A 15644-nucleotide genomic window follows, 5' to 3' on the forward strand; every position below is an offset into this window, starting at 1 on the left:
ATTTTCAACTTTTCCTGTACAAGTTCAACAGAAAACTCTGTTGGACCCATACACATTTTTGAGGGATTTCCACTGGTGTTGAAAAGAAAATCATGAACCTCCTCATTGGGGATCTCAAACATTGTAACATGGAAGTCAAATTTAGAAGAATATGCGTTAGCATTAGAAAAACTGAATAGCTCCTCAAATGCCCTAAAATAAAGTCCACGGTCATGGCTTGAACCTTCCATTGTATATGTTTCCCCAAAGCCATTTGGCCATAAGCAAATAAAAAGACGTTGTATCCATCAAAAGAAGACCATGCTAAAGGCTAAACACCTTCAATGAAATCCCCCTGGCCAACAAGAGGTCCATAAACTCTGTCAAAATCAAAATCCTTTTTATAACTTGTAACAAGATCACCACCAAGATTTACTTGTATCATAAAATCATCAGGAAATCTATTGCTGGTACCCCCCTCATCTTCAAACAGAGGGTGAACATGGCAAAGTACCCTTATATTTCCTTTTATAGTTACTAATTCATTAAATAGTTTCTTCCTTTCTATAACCAATGGAGTGATTCTATCCTCCGTTTCTAGAGAAATCTGATCTAGCTTGCGAGGTTTCTCCACAAGTACACTCAAATACCGTGTAACTCGAGCAATTCCATAGCAACTATATCATCCTTAAGTCTCATGGTCATGGCATTCTTTTTATTTCTGACTCTGCAAGAACAGTTCCATCTCCATCCACATAAGAATAATGAGGCTGTGAACTGCAAAATCTTCCAGCTTGCCAATCGGGGAAGTTTCTGTTCCATAGCATACACTAAAAGGTGTTTCATGTGTTGTGCCAAAAATATTATAAAATTTAACTCCATTTGGTAGCTTTTCTGTATCAAGGATTTGACGAGTTTCCAATGACCATTCAGAGATGGCCATATTGAATGGTATAGGTATTGACTTTCCATCATAGTTCAACATGTTTCCCTTCAGTGCCTTTTGGAATATTGAAATACTCTCGCTAGGACCATATGATTCTAGCTCAGTAGATGATTCCCCTTCCTTTGTATATTCCTTACGCCAAATTTGTATTTGTGGTAGTTTGTTCCAATTGAACTCTATATTTACCATCATCTCATCTATTGATGGGCATTCAATCAACAGTTGATGCATGGTCTAATGAGATATAAACAGGTAGCTCTCTAACCCATAAACAAATTTCATACCAGTCAAAAGAAAACCATTAATGAGACCTCGACAACCTTGGAAAGGACTAGAAATGCACACCCATGTGCTTACATAGTTCTCAAATACATCTGGATACAGTGAAAGAAAACACTTAACAAGAAATCCACCCATCGAATCAGAAACTATGTTCACCTTCTTTCCACTAGAAGCCTTGTAAGCTGCCTTCAGTTTTTATTTTAATCCATCCATTGGTTTGGTAATTTTGTTGCTTTGCCAAAATTCAAAGCCATAGCCAAATAATGTGACCCCCTTTTCGTAACCCCAGTCAAGTAGTGTATCAATCAAATCATGAAAATATTACAATTCCTTAATGTGAAGAAGTTTTGGTAGCCATGAAGGATCCAACATGTCAATTGCATAAAGACCATAATCATCATCTGGCACTTCAATTTTAATATTGGGATCCAAAGGCTCCGCATATTCTATTTTATGATTCCTTGATCCATCACTAAACTCAATTTTATTATCACAAAAGCCTTTTGTTGTAGCAATGTTTAGGCATTTTTTTTTGTATGTAAGAGAGACCACTATGAATCAAGTATGTGAGGTTGAAATTGAAATTTGCATATCCACTATTTCTTAAAGGGTAGATTGAATGAATTTTTCAAAAGCGTGTGATCAAATTGCTCATTAAATATTCATCTTGTAGGATGTCACTACGCGATAGTAGTTTATATGTGTTCAAAATTGTAGTTGAAAAAAAAAGCAAATAATAAAATAAAGAAAAAAAACAAATATGATGGTTATTGAGCATATTAATTTTACAAGCCTGAAAATGTGTCATTGGAAATTGCCTAGAAACATATATGGTTTTCAATTAGTTCTCATGCCTTGGCATTTCTTCAACTCTTCTTGTTGACAACTAGCAGTTGTGGTTGTTGCTGCCTATATATGGTTTGAATGCACTATACAATTGTTAGTACCATTTCTTTTATTTTTGAAAACTTGTTCCCAGTGATCTTATGTTTGAGATAACTATCATCCCTACATGTAGGAATCTCTATCTTGGAACTTGTATACTCTTTTAAAAGTATATGCGATCATATTTTGGTATTGAATTTATGAACTGCCCTCCTCACCATATGGTAATGAAGTAAATCCATGAGCAACTCTGAGTTAACTATTTTGTTCCTAAAGAACTATGTTATGAAAATAAGAGCCATCTCTATTATTTATTTATTTATTTTGGAAGTTGCTTGAAGAAATACACCTAGAGGTTGAGGGTTGCACCACATAGCACAGTTTTTCTTTGAATTAGGTGCTAGCTCTGAGGGGTAGCTATTTTTCCAAAATCATTTTTTATTTGCGCCTTGGCCTCGTCTCTTTTTGAGACACACTATTCAGGGGAGGCAGACTACAATTAGAACGGAGCAATGAGGAATGGTTGCATACTCTGCTGATCTGACTAGTGAACCAATGCCCCATTGGTAGTAGTCATTTTTATTTGCCTTTCCAAATTCTTTAATTAAAGAATAGACTATTTTTGTACTGAATAAGTTTGAGTTGTAATTTGTAAATCTTCACACATAAGATGGATAGAGAAATTAGTCACGGGTTTCTACATTTAGACAATGGACATGTTAACTTAGAGAAGGCTTGTTTTACAGTACTATTATGTGAAAGTTAGTTTTAAGGAATTTAACCATTGGAACATGTAACTTTGGCTACTGGATTCCAATTTTATAAGGCATTCGATGGTAGTCTGCCTTTAAAACAAAAGGCCTTTGAATAGATTTGGAACTACCATGTATCAAAAAAAAAAACTCTTATTGGGGGTTTAACCGAGGTCCAAGATGTACTATGATTGCCCTTAAGGTAATGATGAGTTCTAAATTAATGAACCCTAGATAGACAAGAGAACACTTTCTAGACTTGGATAGTTCTAACTTCTCATCTTAACTTAGAAAAGTCTTCATGGTTCTCACGTGCAAAAATCAATATTCAGAAGAAATCATTTGTACAATGGATCTTTGGCTAACTTATATAGGAGTCACCCATATTCTACAGGGCATATGGAGGTTAGTTATCTTGAATGTAGAGCCACTCGTTTAATAGGACTATTTGTATCTATTGTTTGTTGAAGTATTATTTTAGACAATCTAGTTGCATTATTGTGTACAATGTTTGAGGTCTATAAGATCATTTTAGTAGGGATTGTTGATGTCATCCTAAAAAAAATAATAAATAAAATAATAATGGGGTTATCTTATCATTGATTGTGTCCATGAATCTCAATGGCTATGGTTCTATTGCTGATCTCTCAACCTGCTAGAATTATGGTATTTAGTCTTCAGCTGTTTTGAAGGTTGACTTAAGAGTGGCCAGAATTTTTATTGATCTCTTACAGAAGTTCTATTTGTGGTTTTGGAGCTCAATAGAGATAATTGTGTTATACATTGTTGCCATTCCTAGAGCCAACTTCCTGCTAAAGTATAAAGTTGGTGTATTTTCAATTAAAGCATAAATATTTACATTTAGAGCTATTCATAAATTAGAAATCATCCATTTTTACAAAGATACTCTCTACATTATTTGATGAATTGTTAGGCAACATTTAGACATGAGTCACATTCTCATCCTAGACATGTGCTTAGTTTATGCTGACCACCAGAAATTAACTATGAGATATGTCCTTTTCCTTAATGGGAAATACAAGGAATGAAATTTAACATTCACAGATTGATCAAGTTGCTCTGCCACTTGCAATTAAGTCAAGATCATTGTACTAACTTAAGTGTAGCACATTCATGTTAATAATTCAATAATAAGTGAGGATGACAGTGAAAGATATTTTATTTTGAAATCTAGATGTAACAGATATATCTATGTGTGGGAGAATTAATTGTATTATGTTGCTGAAGACAGAAATGCTTTTATTGAGAGTTTGGTCTTTGTTTTCCATCCAAGCAACTTCTGGGTTACTGTGTGTATGCCATAAACTTGGAACATATCATCATTAAAAACACCATAATGAATTCAATATAAAAGTCTTACTGGCAAGTACCATCCTTTAAAGAAAAGACAAAGCCCTTGCTTGCTAGTGCCATAACATGAAATATGGAGTTGGCACTTCACTACCTTCCAAAGGAGATGTTTTTCATGAGTGCAGGGCATGCAAAAATAAGGATGGGTTATGGTGAAGAAGGATTTAATCAATAATATATTATATGAAAAACACGTTAAACCTCTCCAATCATGCGATATTCAGATGTATCAGCAGTTTGTTGTAGTAATATGTTTTCCAAAAATTAGATCAGTTCTTCCTTACAGTTTTTATTTTAACTGTCTCGTTTAAGTGGAAAAATTCTGTTTACATTCTTTAAGTTGTGCTAGAATGAATTCTGTGAAGCCCATAATGTGCTTTGTCAATTTCATGGTCTGCGCAAGTAGGTTATCCATTAGGTTGGGCTTAGGCTTCCTTTCTGTAACCACTAATCAATATTGATGTTAATATTAGCTATTAATTTATATTATTTTTAAAATTTATTAAGAAAGTGTGTTTTAGTTGGTACATTTTGGTGAAATTCATTAGCTCTCACAATCAAGAAGAAAGCATTAGGATGCAAGTCCTTGTGTTGACATCCTACTCTTTGTGAGTGCTAACGTAACTTGACCATGCCTATGTACGTTGTAGACATGGTTACTGGAGCCAATGGGTTTGACTTGGACTTGTAGGCCTGATTCACTAGCCTGTTTGTGTTGTTACAAAGTGGCAGTGAGTCAAACTTGCCAAGGTGCATTTTACCTGTGAGTATTTGCATGTCAAAATTGGACCTGGCAAGTACTTGTAGGTCATTCATAGGTCAAAAGTTGATTCACTAATCCATTAACCCTTTTTGCTCATTTTCAGCATCATTGGAACACTGGTCATCCTCAAAACTGTCTGCAACAACACAACCTAGGACCACATAATCTTTCTTGGAATTACCTACATAGTCCCTTTTATCATCCTTTATAAAAAAAGGGGGGCAAAGTTATCCATGACAGTACTTGAGTTAACATGACATCTGGATCCCAAAGGCACATCCACCTCCAAACCCTCAGCGATATTCTTTACTGTTTTTCAAAAGCATTTCTCTTTTGACTTGCAATTAGATCAATGGCAGGAGATATACTAGATCGATCTCTCTTCATTCTTTATTTAGCACTTGAAACAACCATGAGAAACTCTCCATTAGTTTCATTCACATCATCTTTGATCTCACCAAAAGCTGATTTGTAAAGCTCCTGTTCAGTGCGAACATCCCCCAAAATAAGATCACCTGGCTTGGACATTTCTGGTATATTGTTTGCCTCCATAAGATACATTTTCTTATCATGACATAATTTTATTAATGATGGGCATCCTGCAGTAGTTTCCATTTTACTTAATCCACCCACAAAATTTTCCTATTTTATATCTATAGAAGAGTGAAATGGCACTATATTTTTAATTGTCTCTGGTACACAAGAATTTTTAGGTCTTCACTTCCATTGAAGTCTCTGCACATAACAATTTAGCTTCCATATGTAGACTACAATTTGGAACATGTATCTTTGGCATATTATTGCCACACATCTCAGTCATTGATGATTGTTAAATGATAGCATTTGACCTTGATCTGGATCTGATTAGTTTGTTTGGAATTGAATGCTCGAAGGCAATGCGAGAATAGATTTGACTCAATCTCAAGGGATTTGTAATGGGCTAAATTTTAATGGAACATGAGGGCTTCATGTTTGTTTCAAGGACGTTTTTCCAAAGTCAATAGATTTTGAAGCTTGAATGAAAGGCAGTTGATGAATTGCCTTGAACAGAAGTCATGGAAGAAGTCAATACTTAAAACATGTCACTGACAAAGATGCAAAAAACATGGAAAATGGTTGTTAACTAAACGGATCAATAACTGGATAAATTATTGCAAACCCAACACAAAAGGGAATTGGTTCCATTTGATCCATTTGGAATTCGATTCCTTGACTTCCAGAGTGAATTTACTTCTGTGGGATCCAATTCAGAAATAGTTCTGGACGGTACATTAGAAAGACAAATATTAGAGAGAGATTATGGATAAGTGCCTTTAATTAATAAAGTCACATGTTATAAATAATATTAAGTTAAACCGGGTTAGTCATGTCTTAATGAAACAGGGTAGTTGTATGGGGTAGTCTCGCTCCTCTTTATATATCTAGTCTTGACAATTTCCATATTAAGTTATAACAAGAAATACCTCCATTTCTTCTATCTCTTCTCTTTTTGCAAATATTCTGCTATTGTGTATGTCCATTACCCAACAACAATGGGTCCAAAGACCAAGGTAACACGAGAGTTGAGTGTATTTAATCACCAGAAAAATATAGAGTTAGTGGCAAATTCAATTTGCGTAGAGTTAGAAGCAATCAAACTAAGAAGGGAATAAAATAGTAGGTGACCGAGTCAAGATATTGCCTAGCATCCATGGACTTGAGATTGAGCTGATCATATTCACTGAAGTATTAAAGAAATTATATGCATGAAACTTATACTAGCACTTTCTAGTGGAATTGATAGTGCACTAATCCGTTGCTTGCCAATATTTTGGTCTTTTTTTTTACTTTAGTACCACCTTGTAGCATATCCAGGTTCAAATTCTATTTTCTATTGCGGAGAGTTGAATCTTGTTTCAACTCTAATTGTTGTCAAGGTGTTTCACAAGGTTGTCACATGAGAATCTATGATGCCCATTTTGACTTAGATAGCTACCTATGCTAAGGCTCTATTTTTCAATTCCATTTTATTTATTTATGAATGCTATGTAATATTGATGCATTTAGTTGGACAGGTGAAACTACTTATATAAATCATTAGGTGGATCAGGTATTGATGATAGAAATGTTTGATGTATGACGAAATGTATGACTGACTTGGTTACAATTTATCTAGTGCATGACTTATCAGAGTTATTGTTGTATCGTATATGGCTTAAGTGGATATGATTTATCTAATGAATGACTTAGTGGAATTATGATTTATCTAATGTAAGATTCATTTCCAGTATGAACTAAAAAATTGACACGTGGATACTAGACTTAATAACATGATATTTAAGATCATGTATCTATATCTATTTTGTTGTTATATGTATGCATGGATGAGAACTAACCTACAGATTGGAAAGAACCATATGATAACCAAGATCTATTATTCCATCGGGGAAGGTTGAGACATCCAATGAGGAAAGGTATGATGCACATTGTTCTATTACATTTGGTATCTACTTGATATACACTCTTATGACATGGGTAAAATGTAAATGACAGGTGGCAAGAATACCTGACTGGATTATTTGATGACAAGTCCAACCAGCGCTGTAGTGTGGTCCATATTAGGGTTTTGACCCTAGTTGTAATGAGGGGTGGAGGGAATTCCCACTGTGTAACCTCCAAACCTGGAATCATGGGAAGGCAGTGATGGACACGCTGCCCTAGACGTGTGATGACAATTACCAGTTGGTGTTGACCCTAGTTGTAAGGAGGGGTCGAGGTGTTTCCCACCGTGTAACCTCCAAACTTGGAATCGTGGGAGGGCAGTGGTGGACACACTCCCCTAGATGTGTGATGATGATTGCTAGTTGCCTGCTGCGGAAGTTAGGTTGATATAGTCGATGCTTCTGCCATATTGGTTTTATCAGTGGTTAGATTGGTATAGCCAATGCCATAGTATATAACAACAGAGGATGGATAGGGTGGGAACGGAAGTAGGTTAGGAAGGATAGGGGATATAGATTAGTTGGGGACTCTTGATGGGAAGTGGTATCATTGCTTGACTTATTAAATTTTACTATTATAACTCTCTCTCTATTTTTTTATGCCTTCGAACTCTTTGTATGTTTTCACTCTAACTTCGGGACGAAGTTTTATGAAGGAGGGGTGTATGTAATGCCCCACTTAATCATATTATGAAAATTTTATTAATGTTTAAATTACCTGAAAATATTGACTTATAATTATCAAGAAATATTGGTGAATACCTTCATTTGGGAAACTGTAAATTTTATTTACTGATATAAAATGTATTATTGTTATTATTCAATTCCCAACTTGTCATCCCCAAAATATGTACTTGGGAGAAGACATGGTCCTCTCCAATTAATTACCAATTTATATATTCATCTCTCATCCCCAAAATATTTACTTGGGAGAAGACATGGTCCTCTCTAATTAATTACCAATTTATATATTCATCTCTTATCCCCAAAATATTTACTTGGGAGAAGACATGGTCCTCTCCAATTAATTACCCAATTTTAAGATTCATATCACATCCCCAAATGTCCTCTCATGTTTACTTGGGAGAAGAGAGGTCAAATGTAAGGATGAGAGATTAGTTATGACATTAATGAGAGGTGGTTGAGGTGGAGAGGAGAAGGGGGATCATAAAAGGGGAAGGATAAGGGAAGGAGGGGGGGTGCTTGGTCTTGCTTTTGGTTTTAATTTGGCTGTGGTTTTAGAGGAATTGTTAGAGAGAGAGAAGGGGAGTACTGTTTTATCTTAGACACACTACATCTGGTTGGACTTGGGCTCGGAGGGCCAGGGAAATTGTGGAGGTTTCCTGAGATAGGAATTACTTCCTAGTTGGCTAGGAGGTAAATCTAGTTGGTAGTCAAGAGGAGCATTTTAGTAGGAGCAGCAGCTCAAGGACATCTCCACCAGGCTTTCAGTACAGGTATTCCTCTATGCATAGATTCTCATGTAAGTGATTGAAATGAAATGTTCACTATTTAAATTGTAGGAATTATATATTAAATGTTAAATTATCATCGTTTAAATATCTTGTCAGAAATAAATTATTGCCCTTTTATTTCATGTAAAATTTGAGAATATAGACCTGGCAGAGGACCCTAGTAGGGGAACTTACACTCATCATAATTCTCAGCCTGCCTATCTAACTTGGCCATGAAAACATGGCTCTCCTTCTCTTTCTTGACACTCATTTTTCGCTAAATTATTTTAACTAAGAATGAAACTCACTGAAACTGCAACTACCACTCACAAGGAAGACACACACGAAGCCATGAAAACATGGCTCTCCCTCTCTTCTCGACACTCATTTTTTTATAAATTATTTGTATTAAGATTAAAATTCACTCCAACTACAACTACCACTCTCAAGGAAGACATACACGAAGCATCAACATGAAATATATCCATCAAATTTTCAAAAATCCTCATGATCCACTGTGGGTTTTAATTTTAACAAATTATTCCAACTAGGCAGGAGAGAGAAAATGACTTAGACAATGGATTAATTTATCTAGCCAGGGAAGAGATTTCCCCAAGCAATGAAATGATGGTCCAACAAGTGAAAACGTCACCCAGTAAATACAAATAGGTGGAATAAAGAACTCCAACAACCATTGATGACATATTTTTAATCTACATCCATTCAACACAATGTTAGGAACCTAGAATTTGCATTGCCATCTCCTTGAGGTGTAACCGTAGATCAACAGTAGCAAGGGAATATTATAGAAGTTTTTCATGACTACCATGAAAGGTGAATCAAGGATAATATAATTGTGGTGATATAGGTTTTGTGTGCCTTTTTTATGGTGTGTAAAGAATAAACCACTTTTTGGAAAAGTAGAAAATAGAATTTATGGAACTAGACTTTCTAAGATAGTATCCATGCATAGTTAATCTTAGTATTGTAAGTGCTCATTTTTTAAACCATAACCATGATTATTATTAGTAGGGAGAAGCACCCAATGCATCATAGGTAGAGGACCATGAAGGAATTAGTGCATAAATAAAAACATAAGTATTATCCAATGTCGCCAGGAAAAACACATATCATTAATAAACCATGTGTTCAATCAGCAGGCAAAACAATGCAAAGGCATACCAGGTTTTTGAAACTTAGTTTCGGACTCTGATTTTCCACCCAATCATAGATGATATGCATCCAAATTCATTTTCATTCGTTACCCTCGAGCTGGGTTTCGGAGGGTGAGCTATTGAAAAATTGATTAAGGCAACAAGAATACAAATTTCTCTTATCTTGACAAATTATTTGTGATGCTATTTTATCTTTTTTCTTCTTGACTATTATAATGTTCTTATCATCAAATAATTTTCCAAACACTGAAGATCACAAACAAGAAATAAGGACACAAGATATAGGCTCCAAGCTAGGGAAAAACCCCTCCAAGGGGAAAACCCATAAATAACTTCTCTTCTTATAGAATCAATTCAAATGAGACTTTTAGGACTCAAGACCAAAAATAGGACATCCACCAATAACCAATTCAACAACCAAACATGTATTCTCCAAGACAAAATAATATTTTTCAAGGAGAACGAAGCAAAATCTCTTCAAATCAAGGATAGAGTATCCTTTCATCCTTCGAAAGAAGTTATGCTACTCTTCTTGCAATTCTCAGACCTTCCAAGATCTTCACACATCCTTTCCAATTGCAGATCGAATGTGATATCTCTATGTCAAATTATTTCTATGTTCCTCTTTTAAATAGACTTTCCATGAGGCTCTAATAGCCCTCTCTAATCCGACTTCGTCATAGTTTGATGACTTGGTCTTGGGTGTCCTCTAGACTATTCTAGAGAAAAAATAATAAGTATTTTCTTGATACAAGTGCCCAATAGGGTCTTTTACAAAATTAAATTGACTCTTTGACTTATGTAAGTCCTAGGAGCATTAATAGAATGCTTGATCTAATTGAAAAAATACTTGAGAATGAAACCCATGCTTTACAAAATAATTTTCTTTTTCTTCTTAACATATTTTTCGTTCTTCTCTTGATACATATATGAGTCAAATGAAAATCATGAAGACTAAAACTAGTTGCATTTTCTAACATGAGAAAGCAGTCTTACTTAAACCAACAAAACCATCTATATCAAGGGATACAGATACTGATAAACCAACACTATTGTGGCACTATCCTTGGGCTATGATATTCCTGCTTCCTAAAGCTGCACAAAGTCTCCCATTTTCTACTTTCTCCCTTATTTCTATTTTTTTCCTCTTATTCATGTAGCTCCTCTTTTCCCACCTTTCTAGTCATTGTTTTTTTTATTTTCAGTCTACCCTTGCAATGCTGCTCCACCTATCCCTATTTCCCTTGATCTTTTTGTTTGTTTCTTTGTCATCATTGGTCTACCTGCTAAAATATTGCAGGGCAATCACTAATGTGCCACTTGTTCCCCTTTCCCTTTCTTGCCACTTGTCAGCTTCCATGGTTTCCACCAAATAAGTCAACATCCCAAGTAGTCTCCCCCCTCCACCTCAACTCTAGAACATGTGTCCCCAACTCATCCCATTAAATTGACATTTTTTATAATAATTATGAGGGCAATTAGGTTAATACAGCAATTATGGATAATGAGCTACGGGCTTGAATCCTACTAGCTATGGGGTCTAGAAAACTGATTAAGAGTTCTCCTTATTATTAATTAATTCAAGATGTCAAAATACAATGACCAATAACAATGATCCTGAAATGTAACCACTAAATATATGTTAAAATTATAAGCACAAAGTTTGGCTACTATCCGTTAAACTAACAAAATGTCCAAGTGACATTCAAACACTTCAAAATCGACACCATCCAAAAGTATCCAAATATGTAATTGCATGTATACAAGGAAACAACTCTCTACCTCTCAATGATAACTATGTCCTCCCACAAGTACTTCAACTAGAAAAGGGGTGTGAATACAAGAACCTCAAAGTAAAAAGAAATACACAATACAAAAATACACTTCGTCCCCCCCTCTACCTTTATAGAATAGATCTATGGGAATAACAAAAAGATCCATAGAGAATTGGATTAGAGTGGTAAAAATTAAGACGATAAGCAAAAAATAACTAGCAACGAAATCTACTAATTTGAACATGTGTCCACATGTACTCAAAGATTCAAGGAAACAAACGAACACAACATGATTGATTATGCACTTGATAAATAGAATTTACTTCTTTAGTAAAAAGGAAGAAAATCCTAGCCTCTTTGCTATTATCCTTTAGAATCAATCCCAAGTTTATGATGAAATCTACCACAAATTAATGTATTAAATATTAGTGTACTTGCATATTTTACCTAGTGCCTATTTTCCTTAGTTCAATAGTTCAAGGCTAGAGAGTAGACATGGTCTTAGATATTATTCCTTCGATGAGAATATTCTCCTCCTATATAAGTTCACACGTTTCCTTGATTTGTGCATCAGTTGTACTTCAATTACTCTAGTGAAGTCAATTTTTACATGCACCACTAGCGCATCAATCCACTCATGCATGCCAGCCTTAGAGTCATCACTAAGAAATGTGTGTTTCAAGTATGTGAGGCTAATAAGATGCAAGTGTTATGCATGCATGAGCTTTTAACTTATGCATGGATAGTTATTTAATGCTAACTCCATCACATGGTTAGTTTAATTGCGACTAAGAGGTTATTTACTAGTGATTACCTATGAGTATGTACTTGAAGCCCAACATAGTGCACGTCAACGATTTGAATTCATTCATTCCATCATTTTTTTTTGGTCTCGAGCTTTCACATTGTTGTTTCTTCTTTGAAACTAAATTCTTGTTTGTGGGTTATCCAATAATTTCACATTTAATAAGCAATGGGAAATCCTTATTGATGTTACATTACCTAAATATCATGCAATTTATTCTTGTTACATGGATCACATACTCTTTGAGTACTTGCGAAAGTTTGTTTCTCAATAGACTATGATGAAGCCCTTGATGAAAAATGATTGAGAACATCATAGTGGTCATTGCTAGAGAACTCAAAGCCTGGTGAAAGGCTTCTTTCTTTTCTATTTTCCTAAAAATGTTATATGGGATGTTGCGGTTCCATGTGGTTCATAGATTTTCAGGAGCACCTTGTCTAAATTTTCTGAATGCACTAAGGATTTCTTGATTGAGAATAGTAAAAAGGTCCATTATATGGTCTAGACATAATTCTCAAGTCTTCTCATGCAATTTTAGCTATTCTCTATGGCATTTGGAATCCCATATGGGAGTTTATTTATTACGAGCTTAAGAGTTTCTTCAACTCTTTCCCTAAAAAGTAGACATGACTGAAAGTTAATTTGTCTAAGAATTTGAAGGAAATAATTTTCATTTATATTTGGAACAATATATTATAGAAACTCATTAGATATAAAAATCAGTGAATAATCATCTTGGGCAACAAAACCTAGACCACAAAATTGAGGAGTGCCCCCATATGCCTAAACCTAATGCCTTAGAACCCCAAACTATTCAAGCTTCACTAACTAATTTGATGACTGCTTAAACTATGGGGAGATGGGCTTAATTTTAATTAAAGGAATGCATAAGAAATAAATCCATAAAATAGTGAGACAAGTTTAGTTTACCATCATTCCAATTCAACCTCCCATACGATTAACAAATTGCATTTTCATTGGCAACAAGCTTCCTAATTTTTGTGACATGGAATAAAGACTTAACTTAGCCATTCTAAGGTGCCTAGGGTATGCATTGATAGTGATAAAGGAGTGAACTCTCTATTTTCCTGTTCTTTGAATCCTTTTAGCTCCTACAATCCAAAGTAGGACTTGAAAAGTCAAAGAGAAGTTTCATGCACTCCTTTCATGATCTTACATTGATGTCAACTTCTAATAAGATCAACACCTTAATGGCTGTGGAAAATCAGAAGTTTATGAAACTACAATCTCCTGCCTCCCTTTAGTAATGAAAGTCAACTCATGGAATATAAGAGGCCTTGAGTCTAAAAAAATTATGAAAAAAAAAGGTATTTGTTTTAAGATGTAAAATCACGTGCTTTCGAGAAGTTAAAATAGTAGGTTTCAATTTGAAAAATGTAATCAATTATTCCTTGTTGCGTTGGTGAAAGAAAGACATTGAAATTGCACACCCCCACCCTAGGGGTTCAAGTCATATCAATGAAACAACTATTCTTGTGATATTTCCAACACATGCAACATGACTATGCCCAATATAAGTCATAGGTTTCATGGTTGGAATAAATATCCTCCAACCACATCCTCTTCGCCAAAGGAATTCAATTTTAATGTTATTAGTCAAATTATCTCCTAAACAGAGTATGGTGCACTAACTACACCTTGATAACTAGGAGTCCATAAAAAAATGGTCCTAATTGAATTTGGTTAAACTCGACTATTTATTACTATGACCTAGAATCAGGTAAAGATGGGGTAACAATTTTATCCTCATTCCAATTTATTGCTTGCGTCTCAAAATGAGGCCTTGAGATTCTTGATGGGAAGTGTGGATGATGCTTATTTTATGTAGTCAGTTACCAAGGTTGGTGAATATGTATGTCACAAATGACACAAAACAAAGGAATAAATTCACATGGTAGCTTGTCGATGAATTCTTAGAATCCTACTAGCTCATCTCGGGGGATTTCAATATGGTTGATGCTACTAAGTTAAGGAATGCTTACTATTATTAAGGATTGAGATAAGATAACCATGTATCACCCTGAAAGGCACTTCTTAGTCTATACCCATTAAATTTAGGAGTGGCTCCTTTAGGCCTTGTTTCTCTTAGCCAAATTTTAGAAAAGGTAATAAAAGGGTGCTCAAGAAGATTAACAAAGCCATTATCTTGAAGCAATTTGATTTTCTAATGTGAATTTTTGATATCTCATTCAATCCAAGTTCTAACTAAATCCACATTGTCAAACAAACAACCTTTAACATGAACATTTTCTCAACTTTGGACCATTGTATGAAAAGAAAATGGGTTACTAGTTTGATAATGTTACTCCATTGAGGAGATAACTTGATATTACAGTGCAAGGAATAGATTACAGTAATATTAAATTACTAAGGCTTTCCTTGTAATGATTTTTTAATGGGTGGAGAAGGGCATTCATCTAAGTGTGCAGATTCCAAAGGAAGAGGAGAACGAGAAGCAAAGGAGAAAATCCAACAACTAGCAAGATTGAAGGACATGTTTTGAGAGTTTTTGCAATAGAACTTAGCAGTAGAAGGGTTTTATTAGCCAGAAAATTTCCATGTTTTGTTTTTTGTGATTTTCCTTAGTGGGAATTTAATTACCAAGGAAGGGAAGCCTTTGTATTCCATAAAACTAATGATAATGGACAAGATATTTGAAATGAATAATTTTCTATGTGCATGTGTATGTGATTGGTCAATTTTTCTTTTATTGTTTTATCTTTGATTCACCTATTAAAATTCCAGCAATTCTTTTATTAAGTAAATTTGCACTTAATAAATTCACAAGTGATTTTCTAGATAATAAATTGCTAGTAGTTGGGGTTATTAAAATTAACACCCTTATAAAATTCATATCTCATGCCCTATCATCACAACATTTGGAAGCATTAAGAATCTCATCTACTTCCGTCCGCATATATTTTTTACAATTTGAAGTTGATTTACTAATTCTAGG

At 34.6% G+C, this 15644-nt stretch overlaps 1 pseudogene; it reads right to left on the reverse strand.

The window, feature by feature from the left end:
• Positions 1 to 680: 680 nt before the first annotated feature.
• LOC149238635 (phospholipase A(1) LCAT3 pseudogene) overlaps positions 681 to 15644 on the reverse strand; it is a 34091-nt pseudogene continuing 19127 nt past the window's right edge.

The sequence above is a fragment of the Pinus tabuliformis genome, chromosome 8 (genome assembly GCF_031772625.1).
Source record: "Pinus tabuliformis cultivar Carrire ecotype Pingquan chromosome 8, CPIR1, whole genome shotgun sequence".
NCBI lineage: Eukaryota > Viridiplantae > Streptophyta > Pinopsida > Pinales > Pinaceae > Pinus > Pinus tabuliformis.